The 21,798-nt window shown below is 39.6% G+C and overlaps 1 long non-coding RNA gene across 1 annotated transcript; it reads left to right on the top strand.

Annotated features, from left to right (window-relative positions):
• Window positions 1-2,912: 2,912 nt before the first annotated feature.
• Window positions 2,913-20,736, top strand: LOC117075995. The gene is made up of 4 exons (XR_004434196.1): window positions 2,913-3,001; window positions 3,328-3,329; window positions 14,638-14,642; window positions 20,726-20,736. It is a non-coding gene; the product is annotated as an uncharacterized LOC117075995 (long non-coding RNA).
• Window positions 20,737-21,798: the final 1,062 nt, after the last annotated feature.

Here is a 21,798-nt window from a genome sequence, read left to right as displayed (position 1 = left end):
ATTAAAGAAGCATTAATGGTGGAGGACCCTTGCATAGTGAGGAAACCTCTTTCAGCCCATATAACAGCATGGTGGTGCAGGATATGAAAAGCATATTTACAGTCGGTATAAATATTGATGCGTAGTCCCTTTGCAAGAGTGAGGGCCCAAGTTAAGGCAATGAGTTCAGCTTGCTGAGAGGTAGTGGAGGCGGACAGAGTGGTAGCCTCAATGATAGATGTGGAAGATACTATAGCATAGCCTGCCTTTACTGGTGAGTGGCGATTAGGCCTGGTGGAACTGCCATCAATAAACCAAGTGTGATCAAGGTGAGGAACAGGAAAGAAAGAAATGTGGGGAAATGGAATGAATGTCAGGTGGATCAGAGAGATACAGTCATGGGGGTCAGGTGTGGTATCAGGAATAATGTGGGAGGCTGGATTGAAGTCCAGGCCAGGGATAATGGTAATTGTGGGAGACTCAACAAAGAGTGATTATAGCTGAAGGAGCCGGGGAGCAGAAAGTATATGTGTCAGGTGTGAGGAAGAAAATAGATTTTGGAAGTTATGAGAACTGTAGAGAGTGAGTTGAGCATAGTTTGTGATTTTGAGGGCCTCTAAAAGTATTAGGGTGGCAGCAGCTGCTGCACAGAGGCATGATGGCCAGCCTAAAACAGTAAGGTCAAGTTGTTTGGACAAAAAGGCTATAGGGCACAGTCCCAGTCCTTGTGTAAGAATTCTAACTGCACAGCCCTATACTTCAGCTGTATGTAATGAAAAGGGTTGAGATGAGTTAGGGAGAGCTAGTCTAGGAGCAGTCTCTAGAGCTATCTTCAAGGAACGGAAAAAGGAGTGGGAAAAGGATTTAGGATCTATGGGGTCAGATAGGTTTCCTTTTGTGAATTTATATAATAGTTTATTTAGGATGGCAAAACCAGGTATCCAAAGGTGGAAGTATCCAACCATGCACAGGAAGGAAAGGAGTTGTTTTGTAGAAGGGACTGGGGTTTGGGAGATTAGCCAGACACGATCAGCAGGGAGAGCATGTGTGTTTTTATGAAGAATTATGTCAAGATAGGTAACAGATGAGGAAGAAATTTGGGCTTTGGAGGGGGATGTATGATGTACTTTTGAGAACAAATGTTGGAGGAGGAGGAGCATGTCCTATTGGGAAGATTTGTAGGAGGGGCTATAAACTAGAAGGTTATCAAAATATTGAATAAGGTGAGAAGCAGATGGATGGAAAGGAAGTAAATCATGAGACAGGGCTTGACTGAAGTAATTGGGGCTGTCCCTGAAGCCTTGCGGCAGTACAGCCCAGGTAAGCTGCTGGGACTGATGGGTGTCAGGGTCAGTCCAAGTGAAAGCAAAGAGAGGCTGGGATGAAGGATGCGAAAAGGAATAGCAAAGAATGAATGTTTGAGATCCAGAACAGAATAAGGGGTTGTGGAGGGGTTGTGGAGGGAGGTATTGAGGATAGGAGAGTATATGGGTTTGGCATCATGGGGTGGATAGGCAAGACAATTTGGTTGATAAGGCACAGATCTTGAACTAACCTGTAAGACTTGTTCAGTTTTGGGATAGGTAAAATGGGGGAATTGTAAGGTAAAAAAGGGGGAATTTAAATAGGCTTTAAAAGACCATGCTGTAACAGGCAAATGACAACAGGCTTTATTCCTTTTAAAGCCTGCTGTGGAATGGGATATTGGGGTTGAGCAGGGTAAGCATGATTAGGTTTTAATAGGATGATTAGGGGTGCATGATCAGTCACCAAGGAGGGAATAGGGCTGTCCCATACCATGGATTAAGGTGGGGAGATACAAGGGGAAGATGTGAAGGAGGTTTTAAACTGGGGAAAAAGGTGGCAATGAGCTGTGACTATAGTCCAGGAATAGTCAGGGAAGCAGATAACTTGGTTAAAATATCTTGGTCTAATAAGGGAACTAGGCAGGTGGGGATAACTAAAAAAGAGTGCATAAAAGGATGTTGTCCACATTGACACCAGAGTTGGGGAGTTTTAAGAGGTTTAGAAGCTTGGCCACCAATACCCACAACAGTTATGTAGGCAAGGGAAACAGGTCCTTGAAAAGAAGGTAATGTGGAGTGGGTAGCCTCCATATAGATTAAGAAGGGGATGGACTTACCCTCCGCTGTAAGAGTTACCCAAAGCTCGGTGTCTGTGGTGGCCCAGGGAGCTTCTGAGGAGATCAGGCAGCATCAGTCTTCAGTTGCTAAGCCAAGGAGATCTGAGAAGGAGTCAGCCAAGGAACATTGGGTTTGAGCTCCAGGAGCTTTAGGAGTGGCGGCGATGTGAGTCAGACAGTCTGATATTCAGTGGGGGCCCACACACACAGGGCACAGTCTAGGAGGAATCCCAGGCTGTGGGCATTCCAAGGTCCAGTGGCCAGGCTTTTGGCATTTGAAGCAAGGTACACGAGGTGGTTTTGAAGGAGCCCCTGGGAGCTGTGGCTTGGATGTTCTGAAGTTTTTGTATGCTGAAGATGTGGTTGAGGGTTGTCTTACAGCAGAGGCAAGTAGCTGTAACTCAGAGATGCGTTGTCATTTGGCTGCCTCCTCTCTATTATTGTACACCTTGAAGGCGAGATTGATTAATTCGTGTTGTGTGGTTTGAGGGCCGGATGCCAGTTTTTGAAGCTTTTTTCTAATGTCAGGAGCTGACTGGGTGATAAAATGCATATTTAGAATGAGACAGTCTTCTGACCCTTCAGGGTCTAGGGCTGTAAAGCATCTCAGGGTTTTGATAACTAGAAGGTTATCAAAATATTGAATAAGGTGAGAAGCAGATGGATGGAAAAGAAGTAAATCATGAGACAGGGCTTGACTGAAGTAATTGGGGCTGTCCCTGAAGCCTTGTGGCAGTACAGCCCAGGAAAGCTGCTGGGACTGATGGGTGTCAGGGTCAGTCCAGGTGAAAGCAAAGAGAGGCTGGGATGAAGGGTGCGAAAAGGAATAGCAAAGAATGAATGTTTGAGATCCAGAACAGAATAAGGGGTTGTGGAGGGGTTGTGGAGGGAGGTATAAGTAGCTCAGGGTTGCCGCCAAATGAGCCATGAACTGGACTGGGTTTTCGTCTTTACCTTGGGTAGTTTCTTTAAGTTTGTCATATTAACAGCTTTGTAAGCTGACTTTTTAAGCCCTTCAACTAGGTAGGAAATCATGTAATCTCACCTAGCCATACTTGGGGAAACTGCCTGATAGTTCCATTGGGGATCCTCTTGGGGAACCGCTCTAATGCCTTCCTGGAGGTCTGGCTCATGAAGCCAGCAGCTGTAAGAGTGAGACTGGGCTAGAGAAAAAACTCTTTCCCGTTCATCTAGGGAGAGGGTAGAAGTTAGGATGGCATTTAAGTCACTCCAGGTAAAATTGTAGGACAGAGTTAGATATTGGAATTCCTGTATATATTTAGTGGGGTCTGATGAGAAAGATCCTAAACACTGACTGATCTGGGAGAGGTCCAATAGAGAAAAAGGCACATGCACCCTGATTATGCCTTCAGCTCCAGCCACCTCTCTAAGAGGAAATTGTTGGGCAGGTGGAGGAGAGCTAGTCACAGAATGATACTGTAAGCCAGACTGGGTGTGAGGAGGGGAGGTAATGGAAGCATTATAGGGTTGGGGAACAGAGGCTGCGGAAGAATTGGGACCCGGCGAGGGGCGGCCAGGGGAGGAGGGAGAGGTCAGAGGGGTCAGTGGAAAAGGAGGATTCAGAGGACTCTGAGCTTGGAGTGGAGACCAAAGGAGGGGACGAGAGAGAAAGAAGGAAAATCTGGGACAAGGCACATTGGGAGCAGAGACTAGGGAGGGAGTGAAGTGTAAAAAAGGCCTGGATGTAAGGCACCTCAGACCATTTGCCCAATTTTCAACAAAAATTATCTAGGTCTTCTAGGATAGAGATATTGAAAGTGCCATTTTCTGGCCATTTAGAACCATTGTCAAGTTTGTATTGGGGCCAAGCAGTATTGCAGAAGAAAATAAGGCATTTAGATTTTTTGGTCAGGCATGAGTTGAAGAGGTTTTAAGTTCTTGAGAACACAGGCTAAGGGAGAAGTGGGAATGGAAGGCAGAAGGTTGCCCATAGAAAGGTGGAGACATGGAGAAGTGGGGGCAGGGGATGAGTAGTCCTGGGCTGCAATGTGGGTGAGCAGCCAAAGCAGGCATTCCCGCAATTGACTTGCCACCAAGGGAATGTGGGTGAATGACCAAGGTAGGTGTCCCTGCAGTGATCAGATACCAATGAAATGTGGGTGAATAATCAGGCAGGCATCCCCACAGTGATTAAACACCAAGGGAAGACTGTTTTCCCGAGTCCGTGAACGGCGCCAGAGTTTTGGGTACATGGATAAAATGTGTCTCCTTTCTCTCTACTAGAGAGGAGAAAGAACTGGAATTGGAAGGACAGAGAGATTGAAGGGTGGTGAAAGAGGCTGGAGAAGAGAGTGAAAAGACCGCTTACCTGATTTGAAATTGGTGAGATGTTCCTTGGCTGGTCTGAGGACCCAAGGTTATAGGTGGATCTCCTCACAGAGTGATGGTGAGGACTCCTGAAGGAGTCCCCCTTTCCTGGGTCTTCACCACCAAATGTCACATGTGTCCATGTGAAGAGACCACCAAACAGGCTTTGCGTGAGCAATAAAGCTTTTTAATCACCTGGGTGCAGGTGGGCTGAGTCCAAAAAGAGAGTCAGCAAGGGAGATAGGGGTGGGGCAGTTTTATAGGATTTGGTGGGGAGTGGAAAATTACAGAGAAAGGGGGTTTTTCTCTCGCAGGCAGGGGCAGGGGTCACAGGGTACTGGGTCAGGGAGCGTCTGAGACTTATTGTCCAGGAGAAGGAATTTCACAAAGTCAATAGATCAGTTAAGATGGGGCAGGAATGAATCACAGTGGAGAAATGTTATCAGTTAAGGGAGGAACCGGTCATTTTAATTTCTTTTGTGATTCTTCAGTTGCTTCACTCCATCTGGATGTATACGTGCAGACTTGGGCTCAGAGGCCTGACAGCTATATTGTCCAGGTAGATCTCAATCTCCTGGGCTCAAGCTATCCTTCTGCCTCAGCCTCCTGAAGTGCTGGAATTACAGGCATGAGCTGCTAGACCCAGCCCAAATAATCTTCTGAGAGCTTTGAATATATCATTAACCCATTTAACCCTCATAGTAACTCTTAGAGCAGGGTTTCTCAAGTGGGGTTCCATGGACTTCTAGTGCTGTTGTTGCAGGTTTTATATCTTGATTAAACAAAAAGAAGCATCACTTTTAAAATCTGATCATGTAAGCCAATGCTAGCACTCACAGTGATGGATCGTGACAGAGCAGCCCAGTTTGCAGTTTCATTAAAGGTCTTTCAGCCCCATGTGGTAGTGTGCAGTAGGATCAAGTCCATTTGAATGAATCCATTCTCAGGGTATGGCACTGTTGATAATTGGTGAGTGCTGTATTGCACTGAGAAAATGAGAGTCTGCTGGCCTCAGCCTCTCCCTCCTGAATGACATTCTGCAGACTTACCCTTCCCCCAACCACTGTACCTGAGCAAATGAGCCCTCCTGGGGTGAAAGCAATTCCCTGGAAAATTTTCATTTTAAGAAGGAATTTTTATGTGCTCATTTACCTCCCTATTGCTATGCTGTTGTTGTAAACATTATAAACCCATGAATCTTATAGGACCCAAGTGAATTGCATTGTGATGTTTTTGTACTCTGTATTTTTCTCATTTTAAGTATTTCTTCTTAGTGTTTCACACATGTCTGACCATCCAATATGACCATATATGAAGATGAGTTATAAGAAGAGAGAGGAAAATACTAAGCCTAGAATGCAACATACATGTATAAGAGTCTTGTAAGTATTGGGCCTATTTTGAGTCTGATCATGTCTCAGTAAGAAAATATTTTTTCAAAATCTCAAATAAAATTATCTTTTGGGCTATGCTTTTATTAATGTGGCTTTGGCTTATGATTTGGGTAGCTTTACTATTCCATATAGTCAATGATACTTCACTATGTCAACATGATGATTAAGTTTAATATACAGTATTTAATTAAATTAAATCTACATGGTCTATTTTTTTTCAAATTATGCCAAGCCAGTTATTTAAAGGAAATTTATTTGGGTTTCCGTGAGAGACTTTTTTTTGAATTTATAAAAGGGAAATAATAGTTTCACAAAAGGTAAGCTGATCTTAACTACTTTTTTTTTTAAAAAGAAAAGTTGTCCCCAAAGTTACTTTATGGCCAGGCTCATGCCTGTGATCCCAATACTTTAGGAAGCAGAAGCAGGGGGATCACATAAGCCCAGGAGTTTGAGACTAGCCTGAGTGAAGAATGGCAAGACTCTGTCTCTACAAAAAAAAAAAAAATAAATAAATAAATATTTTAAAGCTATTTTCAGATTTAGATAGGGAGAAAAAAGTACTCTTGCACATTCTTTATACTATACCTCATTAGCATATTATATTATAGACATTTATGATAAGGTTTCTAAAGCCTATTAAATAAGATTTTTCTTTTAAGTAGAACATTTTTAAGTAGGAAAAACTGATATTTTCTCTAGCTACACTACTGACCTACAGAGTTAATATCCTTTGTGGGGAGGCAGAAATCACACAGAGAAAGTAAACTCGTATGTCACGCAAAATAAACAGAGCCATAGAAAAAATATATTCTCTACTTCAAAGAAAAATCATTAATAATCATTGGATTGTTTTATCTACAACTCATTGATTATGCTATTACACTGTAAGGTGCAGATGAAGTATGATTTTTCACTGCCTCAGCCTCATAGAGGGAGGAAGGACAAGAATGGCTGGCTGGCTGGGTGGATGGATGAATGGATGGTAGAGATGAGGCAAATCTAACATCTCCCTATCATAATTTTATATGGGTAGTGATGGTCCATAATTTTAACCCTTTTGTTTCTGAATTAATGTGTTAATTAATGGTATAATCCCTGAAAGCATCTATGCTTGTAAAATATCATTGGACAATTAGTCAGAAATTTTGCATCTCCTACACTTTCCCATACCTTGCCTCAATTTCCCCCCTTCTAAACTATGCTCTTTTGAATTTTTTTTTTTTTTAGTTTTTAATTTCTGTGGGTATATAGTAGGTATATGTATTTATTAAGCATATGGGATATTTTGATACAGGCATACAATGTGTAACAATTACATCAGGGTAAATGGGGTATCCATCACCTCAAGCATTTATCCTTTGTGTTACAAACAACCCAGTTACACTCTTTTTGTTATTTTACAGTGTACAATTAAACTGTCAACTATAGTCATCCTGTGGTGCTCTTGAATACTAGATCTAATTCATTCTTTCTAATTATTTTTTGTACCCATTAACCATCTCCACTTCCACCCCTATGCTTCTTTACACTTCTACCCACCACTACCCTTCCTAGCCTTTGGTAACCATAGTTCTATACTCGATCTCCAAGAACTCGATTGTTTTAATTTTTGGCTGCAATAAATAAGTGAGAATATGTGAAGTTTGTCTTTCTGTGTCTATATTATTTCACTTAACATAATGACCTCTAGGTCCATCCATGTTGTTGCAAATGACAGGATCTCATTCTTTTTTGTGGCTAAATAGTACTCCATTGTGTATATGTACCACATTTTCTTTATCCATTTATCTGTTGATGGACACTTAGACATTGCTTCCAAATCTTGGCTATTGGGAATACTGCTACAATAAACATGGGAGTGCAAATATCTCTTCAATATACTGATTTCCTTTCTTTTGGGTATATACCCAGCAGTGGGATTGCTGGGTCATCTGGTATCTCTATTTTTTGTTTTTTGAGGAACATCTAAGCTGTTCTCCGTAGTGATTGTACTAATTTAGATTCCCACAAACAGTGTACAAGGGTTCACTTTTCTCCACATCCTCACCAGCATATGTTATTGCCTGTCATTTGGATAAAAGCCATTTTAAATGGGGTGATAGGGTGTCTCATAGTAGTTATGATTTGCATTTCTCTGATGATCAGTGATGTTGAGTACTTTTTCATATACCTATTTCCCATTTGCATGTCTTCCTTTGAGAAAAGTCTATTCAGATATTTTCAACATTTTTAATTGGAATATTAGATTTTTTCCTATAGAGTTGTTTGAGCTCCTTATAAATTCTGGTTATTAAGACCTTGTCTGATGAGTAGTTTGCAAACATTGTCTCTCATTCTGTGGGTGGTCTCTTCACTTTGTTTGCTGTTTTTAAAAGCTTTTTTTTTAAAAAAAAGCTTTTTAACTTGATGTGATCCCATTTATTCATTTTTGCTTTGGTTGCCTGTGATTCTGGGGTATTACTCAAGAAATCATTACCCAGTCTAATGTCCTGTAGAGCTTCCTCAATATTTTCTTTTAATAATTTCATACTTTGAGGTCTTAGATTCAAATCTATAATCTGTTTTGATTTGATTTTTGTACCTGGTGTGAGATAGGTGTCTAGTTTCACTCTTCTACTTATGAATACCCAGTGTTCCCAGCACCGTTTATTGAAGAGATTGTCCTTTCCCCAATGTGTGTTTTTGCCACCTTTGTCGAAAATGAGTTCATTGTAGATGTATGGGTTTATTTCTGGGTTCTCTGTTCTGTTCCATTGGTCTATGTGTCTGTTTTTATGCCAGTATCATGCTGTTTTGGTTACTATAGCTCTGTAGTCTAATTTGAAGTTAGATAATGTGATTCCTCCAGTGTTGTTCTTTTCATCCAGAATAGTTTTGGCTATTTGAGGTCTTTTGGGGTTTCATATACATTTGGGGATTTTAAAAAAATTTCTGTGAAGATTGTCCTTGGTATTTTGATAGGGATTGCCTTGAGTAGTATGGGCATTTTAACAATATTGATTATCAAATCTGTAGATTGCTTTGGGTAGCATGGACATTTTAACAATATTGATTCTTCAAATCTATGAACATGGAATATCTTTTCATTTTTTGTGTCCTCTTCAATTTCTTATATCAATATTTCATAGTTTTATGGTAGAGATTTTCACATCTTCGGTTAAGTTAATTTCTAGATATTTAATTCCATTTGTAGCTGTTGTAAATGTGATTACTTTCATGACTTCTTTTTCAGATTGTTTGCTGCTGGCACATAGAAATGCTACTGATTTTTGTATGCTGATTTTGTAATCACAATTTTACTGAATGTATAAATTCTAATAGTTTTTTGGTGGAGTCTTTGGGTTTTTCAAAGTAAGATCAGTGTCTACAAATAAGGATAATTTTACTTCTTCTTTTCCAATTTGGATGCCCTTTATTTTTTTATTTTGCCTGATTGTTCTAAGTAGGACTTCTAGTACTATGTTGAATAACAGTGTGTGAAAGTGGGCATCCTTGTCATGTTCCAGGTCCTAGAGGAAAGGCTTTCAGTTTTCTCCCATTGAGTATGATACTAGCTGTGGGTCTGTTTTACATGGCTTTTATCATGTTAAGGTTCAATGTTCCTTCTATACTCAGTTTTTTGAGGGTTTTTTTAAATCATAAATGGATGTTAAATTTTATCAAATGCTTTTTCAGCATTAATCAAAATGATCATATGGTTTTTGTCCTTCGTTCTGTTGATATGATATATCACATTGATTGATTTTTGTATGTTGAAACATCCTTGCATCTGTGGGATAAATCACACTTGGTCATGATGAATGATCTTTTTAATGTGCTGTTGAATTCAGTTTACTAGTATTTTGTTGAGGATTTTCATGTCAATGTTCATCAGTGATACTGGCCTGCAGTGTTCTTTTTTTTATGTGTCTTTGTCTGGTTTTGGTATCATGGTAATACTGGCCTCATAGAATGAGTTTGGAAGTATTCCCTCATCCTTTATTTTCTGGAATAGTTTGAGTAGGATTGGTATTAGTTCTATAAATGTTTGACAGAATTCAAAAGTGAAGATATCAGATCCCAGGCTTTTCTTTGCTGGGAGACTTTTTTTTATTGTGGCTTCTATCTTGTTATTAGTTATTGGTCTGCTCAGGTTTTGGATGTCTTCATGATTCAATCTTAGTAGTTTGTATGTGTCTAGGAATTTATCCATTTCTTTGAAGTTTTCCAGTTTACTAGCATATAGTTGCCCATAGTAGCCTCTAGTGATCTTTTGAGTTTCTGTGGTATTGGTTGTAATGTCTCTTTTTTCATCTCTGATTTTATTTAGGTCTTCTCTCTTTTTTTCTTAGTCTAGGTAAAGGTTTGTCAAATTTTTAAAATCTTTTCAGAAAATCAACTTTTCATTTTGTTAATCTTTTGTGTGGTTTTTCTTTGTTTCAATTTCATTTATTTCTGCTCCAATCTTTATTATTTATTTTCTTCTACTAACTTTGAATTTGGTTTGCTCTTGCTTTTCTAGTTCTGATAACAATGCATTATTAGGTTGCTTATTTGAAGTTTTTTAAATGTATGTACTTACAGCTATAAAATTCCTTCTGAGTACTGCTTTCACTATATTCCATAGTTTTTGGTATGTTGTGTTTCTATTCTCATTTGTTTCAATAAATCTTTTGTATTCTTAATTCCTCTGCTCTTTCATAGTCTGGGCACTGTTCCCACCCAGAGACCTCAATGACACACATGCTCTATGGGCTGCTCTCTCAACAATTTGAACTAATGGTTCTGGTTCTTCTGTCCTCACTCATTTTCCTTATCCTACTTTTTGTTTATCTAAATTCTTTTAATTCTTTAGTTATCTTTTAAGACCCTGATTTCTTTGTTATCCTACCTCTGCTGTCCTGCTTCTTGCTCCTGGTTGCTTATTGTCTGGGCTATCTTCACCATTTCTCAGACCAGGGCCACCCCCAAAACGCAGTAGCACATGCTCTGCTATCAAGTTCCCAGACATGGCTGTTGGTCAGCATGGTGGAATCTGAAGTTTGGAAAGGACCAGAAAAGTCAGCTGGTCTATGTAATGCTAGTCTCTGGCACAACATCCATGCTATGAATAATTTCTCATCAAGTGTAGAATTTAAGAGAACCAAGGGTGTGGTCGTAATACTTTGGGTTTATAAACTTGTGTATATTTGGTTTAGGTGTTTTAGGAGACTTGGCCTTTAAAAGTTAAGAGGTCAGTCTGTGATTCCAAATTGAAATGTATAACTAATCGATTTAGACTTGTAATTTTGGGTTGAAATTGTATTGTTTATATAGTTTTTCAACATTTGAGAGACCCTAAGAAGCCATCTTTTAGCCATGTTTTAGTTTATTAGATTTATGAAAAGATTTTTCAGACAATTCCTTTAATGGAAAAGAAATCAAGTATATTAAATTCATAACTGCAGTTTAAAATATTTGAAGTGAGGTCTCCCTGCCACCTTACTTTAAAACGTATCCCATTCCATCTTCCTTATTTTAATTGACTTTATAGAAATTACCACCTTCTAGGACAGATGCAGTGGCTCACGCCTGTAATCCCAGTACTTTGAGAGGCCAAGGCGGGTGATCACCTGAGGTTGGGAGTTCGAGACCAGCCTGACCAACATGGAGAAACCCCGTCTCTACTAAAAATTCTAAAAAATTAGCCGCGCATGGTGGTACATGCCTGTAATCCCAGCTACTTGGGAGACTGAGGCAGGAGAATCACTTGAACCTGGGAGGCGGAGGTTGCAGTGAGCTGAGATTGAGCCATTGCACTCTAGCCTGGGCAACAAGAACAAAACTCTGTCTTGAAAAAAAAAAAAAAGAAAGAAAGAAAGAAAAGAAATTTCCACCTTCTAATATAGCAAATACTTTGTTTGTTTACTTTGCTTATTTTCTGTCTTCTGTCCATTAGTATGGAAGCATCATACTATGAATATGTGTATGGGTTAACCACAGATATTTTATCTGTTTTGTTCCTGATATTCCCAGTGCCTAGACCAAAGGCTGTCAACTGATACTTTTCAATGCATAAATAAATGAATAAGGTTTATAAGTTCAGCCTAAAGACATAAGCAGGAGCAGGGATGTTTAAATGTGTCATTTTAATAAAGTATTATTTGTTAAAATTAATAAATTTCTGGGAAGTCTTTTTAGACCACAGAAATAACCCTCAAGTACATTTCAAAGTTTACATTTGACATTTTGCAATTTTTCTCAGTTTCCTGGGCCAGCAGGCCAGCTCTAATGTAGAACACATGAGTGCTCACTAACAATTTTTTCATTCCTCAAAGACTCCCATTATCCTTTCTTGATAGTTAATTTTCAGCATGGACGTCATTCTCTTGGACGAGAAAAGCAAGAACAAAGCAAGATCCAAGGAGCTCCACTGTTTCTCTATTACTCAGTGTTGCACTGTCAGGCCCAAATGAGGGACATACTGGATTTTTCTTTTCCTGCTTTAATAAGAACTTGTATTTTTAAAAATTCTTTTGTTATGGTTTTTCTTTATAATTCAGTACATTTGAGGTTTTAACTTTCCTGACACAGGTTCATGTTAACATGTCCTGTTTAGCTCAGCTGCACATTGTACTATTCTTTTGAAGTCTAAACTCAAAGAGAGGTATTTGATACAGCTATACTGGCTTCTATAGGTCCTCCCTCTCTTTTTCCATATCTGATTCAGTTCAGTTGCAATCACAGCATAGACATCAGAAAAGCACCAACAGCTGAAAGACCATTGGCACTGTAGCAGTCTTGATGGACATTGGTAGCACATATTGTTATCAATTGCCACAATAACATTATCTAACAAATAACCCTAAAACTCAGTGGCTTAAAACAATAACCAATTATTACTACTTATACATTTATGAATTGACTGGACAGTTCCAGTCTTGACTGAGTTCAGCAGGGCTCAGGTCTCTGTTCAGTATGGGTCAATTGTAGCTTTCTTGATTTTAGCTATGCTCTCTCACATGTCTGCAGCTCAGCTGGGCCAACTAGACTGACTCAGCTCTGCTCCACATGGTCTCTCATCCTCTAGCAGCTCAGTACAGGCTTGTTCTCATGACGGAAGCAGGGATCTTAAAGAGAGAGAGAGGTATGTGATGGCTCTTGAGGCTTAGCCTCAGGCCTAACTTCTGTGGCATTCTGTTAGCCAGAGAAGACCACAAAGCCAGCCCAGATTCAAAGGGTGGGGAAATAGATTTCTACAACTGCAAAGGGACTATTCCTACAATAAATCTACAAATAGCATAATTGCTTATTTGAGTGTTGACAGCCACAGAAGACACCACCAAAGTCACCCAGAGAAGTAAAAGAGGCTCTAAAGATGATTCCACAGTGTACACAAAAGGATTAATCTCCTGAGCATATGCAGGCAACACCTGAGGAAGTCAGAACTGCTTGAAAGGATTATGAAGAGAGTTCATTTTCCTGAATAGCAAGAGGCAACAGAGCCTGATTGTTGATGCTATTTGTTCATCCTAGCTGGCGAACTTACAAATATGGGTAATATGGGAAGGTTTGTAGCGCTCATATAATCCAGGGCTCAGGTATTGCATCAAAGTTGTGGAACATGCATAGCTCATTTTGTTCACATTACTGAATATTAGACCACATCCTGGGATATGATATGTAAGTGTTATATAAGTGTGGGTTGCTTTTATGCAGCTTCTATGTGATGTGTACCAAGATGTTTCACCAAATTACGTCTATTGTGTCTGTAGTACTACATGTGATGATTTGAAGCAACCCATGCAGGCTGCTCTCCTGTCTGAGGAGCTTCCTGGTCACCACATTGCAAGTGCAAACTTCCTTCCTTGAGCCTTGAACGTTGTCAGTCCTTAGCCCTGAGCCTGTCTGTCCACTCCTGTTCTGATTCATGTTCATCCCCTTGCCTCTGCTCTTTTGTTTGAGGAAGGAAATAAACCCAAAAAGCAATGCTTAAGAGGCAAAATTCTAAAAACAATCAAACAAACAAAATTCCAGCTGCTACAGTTTAAAGCTCATTAATGCTTGAGGAGAGTGTAAATCACATATCAGTAACATTTTTAGAGGCTGATTTGGCAATATCTATCAGCATTTAAAATGTGTACACCCTTTGTGTAGCAATTCCACTTTGGGGAATTTATAAATAAACTTGCACAAATGTGCAAGTGTATGAGTGTGTGTGTGTGTGTATGTGTCCATAGACATATCATCATGCCAACTTATAAAGGGTGTTGATAGCAACATTCTAAGAGCAGGAAGCTGGAAATACATAAATGCCTATCAATAGGGCCTGTTTAAATACATGAAGACACATTCATACACTAAATGACCACATAGCCATTAAAAAGAGTGAGATAGATCTAAGTGTACTGATTCAGAAAGATGTCTAAGACATTGTTAAATTTTAAAAATCAAATTACAGAAGAGTGTAGTATGTTCCTTTTGTGTTTTTCAAAAATTAGGGGTATGTATGTACATATACACTAAATTTTTTTCTTTTTTTAACTTTTATTGTAACTTCAGGGGTACATGTGCAGGTTTGTTACATAGGTCAACTTGTATCATGAGGGTGAACTATTAAGAGTTGTGACCTCTGGGGAAGCAGACTGGAAAGTTGTCGGGGGAGGCATTTTTTACTTAATACTCATTTATACTCATGGAAAATTTTTACCAACTTGCATAATTTACACTTACAATTTTAAAATACATTTAAATATAAAATATATAATCAATCCAACAGAGTTGTGTAAAGCATCTTCTATGTCCCAAGTCATTTGTATCAGTCAAGGTGCTTAGGTACTGTTGGTAGAAACCACTTTGTCAGTTTAAACAGCAAGGGATTTACCGTAAGATACTGGATAACTCACGGAACTGTTAGGAGAACTGGAGTATGGAGTTCTAGATCAGACTTCCAGGAACATCTCTTAGAGCCACAAAATTGTGATGAGGAAGTTGTCACCACCACCATCCCAAACCCCCAACTTCCTCTGCCTCTACCCAGGCCCAGCCTTTTAGCACTCATTCTAAACCAAGCCACGCTCAGGTAAATCTGACCTGCAGGATCTAAGTCACATGTCTGTCCTCTAGCAGCAAAGGAGGCTAAGAAATATAAGAATTTTTTTAAAAATTCTTACTTGAAAAAGTAAAATTCACAATGTGGAAAATACCAAAGTGTGGGGTGTGTTGTTTAAAGATGGGGGCAGTTGTAAATGACAGCTATCTACTGCACAGTGCTATAGGTTCCCCCACTGGGATCCTACTCAATGAAGCATATTTTATCAAGGAATAAACTTATTCTAAAGTTGAACTTGTGTCAGACTGAAGATGATTGCTAGCAGTGATCTGAATTATCCCTCAGTTAATCATTCTCTAAGTAAGTGTGGGCAGCTTATCTGGCATAAATAATTAGAATTTCAAAGACCACTAAAATATAAGTAAAATTCGTTTTAGATGGTTTTCTCTCTGAGTACTAGAATAGTAATTACAGCTACCATTTATATTATGCTCATTGTATTATTAGGCACCGTGCCAAGATCTTTAAACATAAAAAGTGTGATGGTTAATTTTATGTGTCAACTTGACTGGGCTAAGAAGTGCCGAGATAGCTGGTGAAACATTATTTCTGAAAGTGTCTATGAGGATATTTCCAGAAGAGATTAACATTTGAATCAGTAGACTGAGTCAAGGACATTACTGTCACCAATATGGGAAGGCATCATCCAATCTGATCATGGCAAAAGCAGAACAAAAAGGCAGAGGAAGAGTGAACTCTCTCTTCTTGATCCGGGACGTCTATCTCCTCCTGCCCTCAGACGTCAGAGCTCTTAGTTCTCCAGCTAAGACTTACAGCTCCCCTAGTTCTCAGGCCTTTGAATTCAAACTGAATTACACTACCAGCTTTTCTTATTCACCAGCTTGCAGACAGCATATCCTCATCTCTATCCATGTATTATCTATGTATGTATGTATGCATGTATGTATGTATGTATGTATGTATCTATCTATCTATTATCTAGATATCCTGTTGGTTCTGTTTCTCTGCAGAATGCTGATTAACACAAAAGGAAAAAGAATCATTTAAAAAAATATTACTGCAGCCACCAACCCAACACTTACTATATCAATCAGGGCTCAATAAAAGAAATGGGATAAGCAGAAGATACATAGTAACAGACTCATGGCAAGGAATTGGCTTATGCGATTGTGGGGTTGGCTAGACAAATCTGAAATCCACAGGGCAGGCTATCAGGAGAGCACCCTGGAACTCTTGGGCATGGGCTGAAGGGGCCATTCCACACGTGGAATTTCTTCTTTAGGGAAGCTTCAGCTCTGCTCTTTCAGTCTTTAAAGTAATTGAGTCAGGCCTGCCCAAATTATCTATAGGATAATCTCTCCTACAAAGTCAACTGATTATGGACTTTAGTCACATCTGTGAAATATATTCACAGCAATACCTGTCTTAGTGTTTGGATAACTGGGGACTGTAGCCAAGCTAACCTGACACATAAAACTGACCATTGCACCTACATACTACCAATCATCCAGAAAAAGGTAGGGGACATTTTATTTTAGACAGACTGTTAATAGACTTCTTCAGCTATGTAAATACGCCATTTGGCACTAAACTAGAATGACAGTCATTGAGAGAAGAAAGCTTTGCATTCATTTAATTCATTCAATTCATTCAACAAGTACAGTAGTTTTTTCCTATAGGACGAGACGTTCCAAGAACCCCAGTGGGTGCCCAAAACCACAGGTAGTACCAAACCTGATTGTCATCAATTGAAACACATTTCTGTTCATGTCTTGCACTCACAAATGTAATGTCTTTTCCATCTTGACTAAGCACTTGTCACACACAGTGGCTGTAATTTTTGCAGTTTGAAGTGCAACAACAAAACTAGTACAAATGTTTTTTTCCTTCTTCACAATTTCACGGACAGAAGATTGATTCTTACCATAGATCTTGGCAACCTCAGTATAGGATTTTTTTTTCTTTCCTTATTAAACGAAGAACTTTCTCCTTTTTACTTAAAGGAAACACTTTATGGTTTCTCTTTGGCATATCCAAATTGTTACCATCATCATTCTTGTATTTTGGGGCCATTACTAAGTAAAATAAGAGTTCATTGAACACAACCACTGTGCTACCACAACAAGCCATCTGATAATGAAGACAGCTACTAAGTGACTAATGGACAGGCAGCATAGGCAGTGTGGAGAAGCTGGACAAAGGGAAGACTCACATCCAGAGCAGGACGGGACAAGATGGGGCAAGGACAGAGCAGGATGGGGCAAGATTTTGTAACACCTAAGGTTCTTGCCTAGCCACACCAAAAAACTGGTGTGGTGGTTGACCGTGGCAAGTGATAGAGACACAGACCGAGAGGGAGAAAAAGCTGTAGGCTTTATTGAGCAGAGTGAAAGTACAAAGCTTCCAGAGGGTGGAAGAGGTCCCGAACAGGTAGCCAGAGTTCGATTATACAATTGCCTTTTAAACTCTTTAAGGCGGAAAATACGTGCAGTGGGAAGACGTTACCAGAGCAAGAAACAAAGGCAGTAAAGTATTTTGTGACATGTCCTAGATTTTGGGGAAAACCGGAATTGCAACTGAGGTTTTATCTACTTTATGACCTTGCAGTGACATGGCAAAGGAGACAGGATCTTACAGGACTTTACAAAATGTGTTTACAAGGGATTGGAATTGGAAGTATAGACAAGGTCCGCTGGTCACAGAAAAACTGGCAGTTAACATTCCTTTTACTTTAGTTTCGCGGGAGGGGGAAGGCAGAGAGGGCACAGGGAAACTTAGAGCAAAATTTTCACTGTTTACAGCTTTCTTGGGGAAGAAAACATATGCACACATCCTGGTGTTAGGAATATTTTAAGCATATATCTTCAATATTATTCATCCAGGACTGAAGTAAGTCCTGATGCAGGAAATGAGTGAGTTTCACAACTTTCTGAGCCCCTACCAGACCCAGGAAGCCCAGCTGGCCCCTCCTCTCAATTTGATCACACTACTAAGAATAGTGTGCAACTTAAAACTCATACATTGTTTATTTCTGGAATTTTTTATTTAATATTTTCAGACCTCAACTCACCATGGGTAAACTGCAACTGTGGAATGCAGTGCCTCACTGTGTACCATTGTTCTTGGTGCTCGGGATATGTCAGGAAATAAAAGAGACAAAGATTCCTGCCCCCGTGAAATTTACATTCTTTGTATAATAAACTGGTGGCAATTTTGAGTTTGTTTTCATTTTAATTATTTTTCTTTTGAGACAGGGTCTCACTCTGATTTTCTCAGGCTGGAGTGCAGTGGCCCAGTCTCAGCTCACTGCAGCCCTCACCTCCCTGGCTCAAATGATCTTCCCACCTTAGCCTCCCGAGTAGCTGGGATTATAGGCACACTCCACCACACCCAGCTGGTTTTTTGTATTTTTTGTAGAGATGGGGTTTTGCCATGTTCCCCAGGATGGTCTTGAAGTCCTGAGCTGAAGTGATCCACCCAACTCAGCTTCTCAAAGTGCTGGGATTACAGGCGTAAGCCACCATAAACCCCCAGGGGCAATTTTGAGTTTTCCATGGGCGGTTGGAGGAGATTGAAGTTCAGAGGCCCAGGATCCAAGAAAAAAGTTAAGAAAGACAGATATAGGGAAAGGATGGATTCCAACATAGTGACAATTTGGAATTAAGAAAATGATGACCAGTGAGAAATCCCTTTGTGCTAATCACAGATGGCTATTAAGAACAACGAAACCCAGTAGTCCAATTTCCTGCTCTATTGTATTATCCTCTGTTATCCCCAAAGCATCTGCTAAAGTGAGTTAATAAAGTGTGGTAGTGCCTATGAATGCAGCAAACTGATGCAGACGAGGACAGCAGTCACAGGAGGTAAGGGGTTTGGGGGTGGTGAAGGAAGGGGATGGGAAGGGGGTGTCAGGTATTCAGCAAGGGTATTGTATTAGTCAGGATTCTCCAGAGACAGAACCAGTAGGAGAGGAGATACGTTACACACACACACACACACACACACACACACACACACACGAAGTCATGTATTGCTTAACAATAAGGATACATTATGAGAAACGCATCATTAGGCAATTTTATTATTGTGTGAACATCACAAAGTATACTGACACAAACCTAGATGGAATTGCCTTCTATACATCTAGACCATATGATTTAGCCTACTGCTCCTAGGTTATAAGCCTGTTCAGCATGTTATTGTACTGAATACTCTAGGCAATCGTAACACAATGGTAACTATTTGTGTACCTAAACATAGAAAAGGTACAGTGAAAATACGATGGTATTGTAATCTTAGAGGACCACCATCATATATGCAGTCTGTCATTGAATGAAGCATCATTATGGGTGCATGACTGTGTGTGTGTATGTATGTACACATATTTATATACATACACACATATATGAGTTAGGAGATTTATTTCAAGGAATTGGCTTACATAATTGTGGAGGCTGGTAAATCCAAAATCTATAGGGCAGGTCAGCAGACCAGAAACCTTCCATCAAGAGCTGATGCTATAGCCTTAAGGCAGATTTACTTCTCCCTACAGGAAACCTGTTTCATTCTTGAGGCCTTAATACCTTCCAAGTGGTTGAATCAGGCCTACCCACATTATCTAGGCAATTGCCCTTATTTAAATTCAATGGATTGTAGATGTTAACCACATCCACAAAATGCCTTCAAAGCAACACTTAGATTTATGTTTAATAGACTAACTGGTTACTGTAGTCTGGTTCAGGCTGATACATAAACCTAACCATCACAGGCAGGAAATTCAGAGTGATGCCCAGAAGAATCTGAGCCCCACAGGAGTCCTCTGAATATTGAAAACGGAACCAGACTTTTGTGAGATAGAACTTGAGACCATTTGCCTGTTAGCGTGTTAACAAAAAAAGATCAACTCTTGGAAATAGGCAATAGGATGACCGCATGTCCTGTAAGTACCCTTCTGGAGCACCATCTAGTAGGTCCACCCAAGGATTAGCACATTCTCTGGAGGCGTGCACACTTGTTTCACACACTGTTTACTATTGTTTAAGAGATTCTACAACCCTGACGGGGGAAGGTAATATGTTGAAAATGATTCTTATCTGACTGCAATGCAAATATTTTCTGTCTCATAATAATGAAAACTATTTCCACCCATAGGAAATATAATTGCCAAAAGTTACAGTCTTACTGACCTGTGGATTATTAGCCAGTGTTGTTACTTAATTTAGCAATCTTATTCTACTATTATTTCTTTCTGACCATAAATATTTCTATCTCTACTAGGCTCCTTTGTACCAGTTTTATGATTCTGATGCTTCCATCATTAATGAGTTAAAAAGGTCTCTGACACATGTACATTCTATGTATGAGAAGTCTGCTTTTAGCTTTGAAAATTGTACTTTGACAAAAGAAAAGGGTACAGGACCCTAGAAGCCTGAATAGCTTTGGAGTATTTGGGTGGTACTTACCTAATCCTGATTTTCATAAAATACAGCAGCTTAATATGATCATTACTATTTTAATAGATAAAGAAATAGAGATCTCTAAAGTTAAAATTTTGCCCAGAACTATATAAATAATATGTGGCAGAGCTAGGAGCTGCTGGGGCTCAGAACACACATCAAAATATGACTAAAAGAGATCAGAGTATACCACCTCAAAAAATACTTCTTTTGTATATTTTGAGCAGGTTATTTTGAGAAACTTTAGACACAGTGGTAGCTCTGAAAAGCTGCCCTTTTATAAATGTCAGAGGCGTTTCAACCACAGCAACTCCATCTTGACTAGTTGCTGGGTAAAATGAGGCTGAGACCTGCTGAGCTGCATTCTCAGGAGGCTAAGCATTATAAGTCATAGGATGATAGGAGGTCAGCACCAGATACAAGTCACAAAGACCTTGCTGATAAAATCGGTTGTGGTAAAGAAGACAGCCAAAACCCGCCAAACCAACAAGACAAGGAAAGTGACCTCTGGTCGTCCTCCCCGCTCATTATATGCTAATTGTAACGCATTAGCATGTTAAAAGACACTCCCACAGCACCGTGATGGCAATGTCAGGAAGTTACCCTATATGGTCTAAAAGAGGGAGGAACTCTCAGTTCTGGGAATTGCTCAGCTTTTTCCCAGAAAACGCATAAATAATCCTCCCCTTGTTTAGTATATAATCAAGAAATAACTATAAGTATTATCAGCCAAGAAGCCCAAGCTGCTGTTCTGCCTATGGAGTAGCCCTTCTTTTATTCCTTTACATTCTTAGTAAAGTTGCTTTCACTTTATTCTGTGGCCTTGCCCCGAATTCTTTCTCGAGCAAGGTCCAAGAATCCTCTCTTGGGGGTCCGGATCTGGAAACCTTTCTTGTAACATTATAGCTTAAACATGAATCAAAGATGTTCTAGAAGTCTAAGTCTTTACACTATGCATGAATCTCTTCTATAAGACTCTTAATAGTAGTTACTCTCTTCCATATGACAGGACCTTCTTAATCATGTTGTCAGGGCCAAACAAAAACTTCCACTTCACCCTCTGAAGGTTTGCCAAAAAATCAACTGAAATAAGGCAGATTAATTGGAGAAAAGACATACAAATTTATTAATGTGCATTCAGGGGAGAGTCACAGAATAATTGCCTAATATCCCAACGGGTCTCAAATACTTATATAGCTTTATTTCAGAGTGGAGGGGGAAGATGGGGAATATAGATAACTCTGTTGAAAGGCAATAAATGATTACTAGGGAGAATGAATGGGTCTAGCAACAGAGATTAATTTGTAAATGTTTCTCTTTGGAAATTGAGTCTAAGAGAGGGACATTATCTTGTGACTGCATCTGTTCAGGTGTGATTACCTTCTTGGTCTTCTTTTCTGTAATAGATAATGAGAAAACCTGAAGAGGAAGGAAAAACAGTGTTCTCTTTGGCAGGTCCCTTCAGTT

This window comes from Trachypithecus francoisi, unplaced genomic scaffold, assembly GCF_009764315.1.
Source record: "Trachypithecus francoisi isolate TF-2019V2 unplaced genomic scaffold, Tfra_2.0 Lachesis_group5, whole genome shotgun sequence".
Lineage (NCBI taxonomy): Eukaryota > Metazoa > Chordata > Mammalia > Primates > Cercopithecidae > Trachypithecus > Trachypithecus francoisi.
The sequence above is the reverse complement of the archived record's forward strand: the minus strand, read 5'-3'. Positions and strand labels throughout refer to the sequence as shown.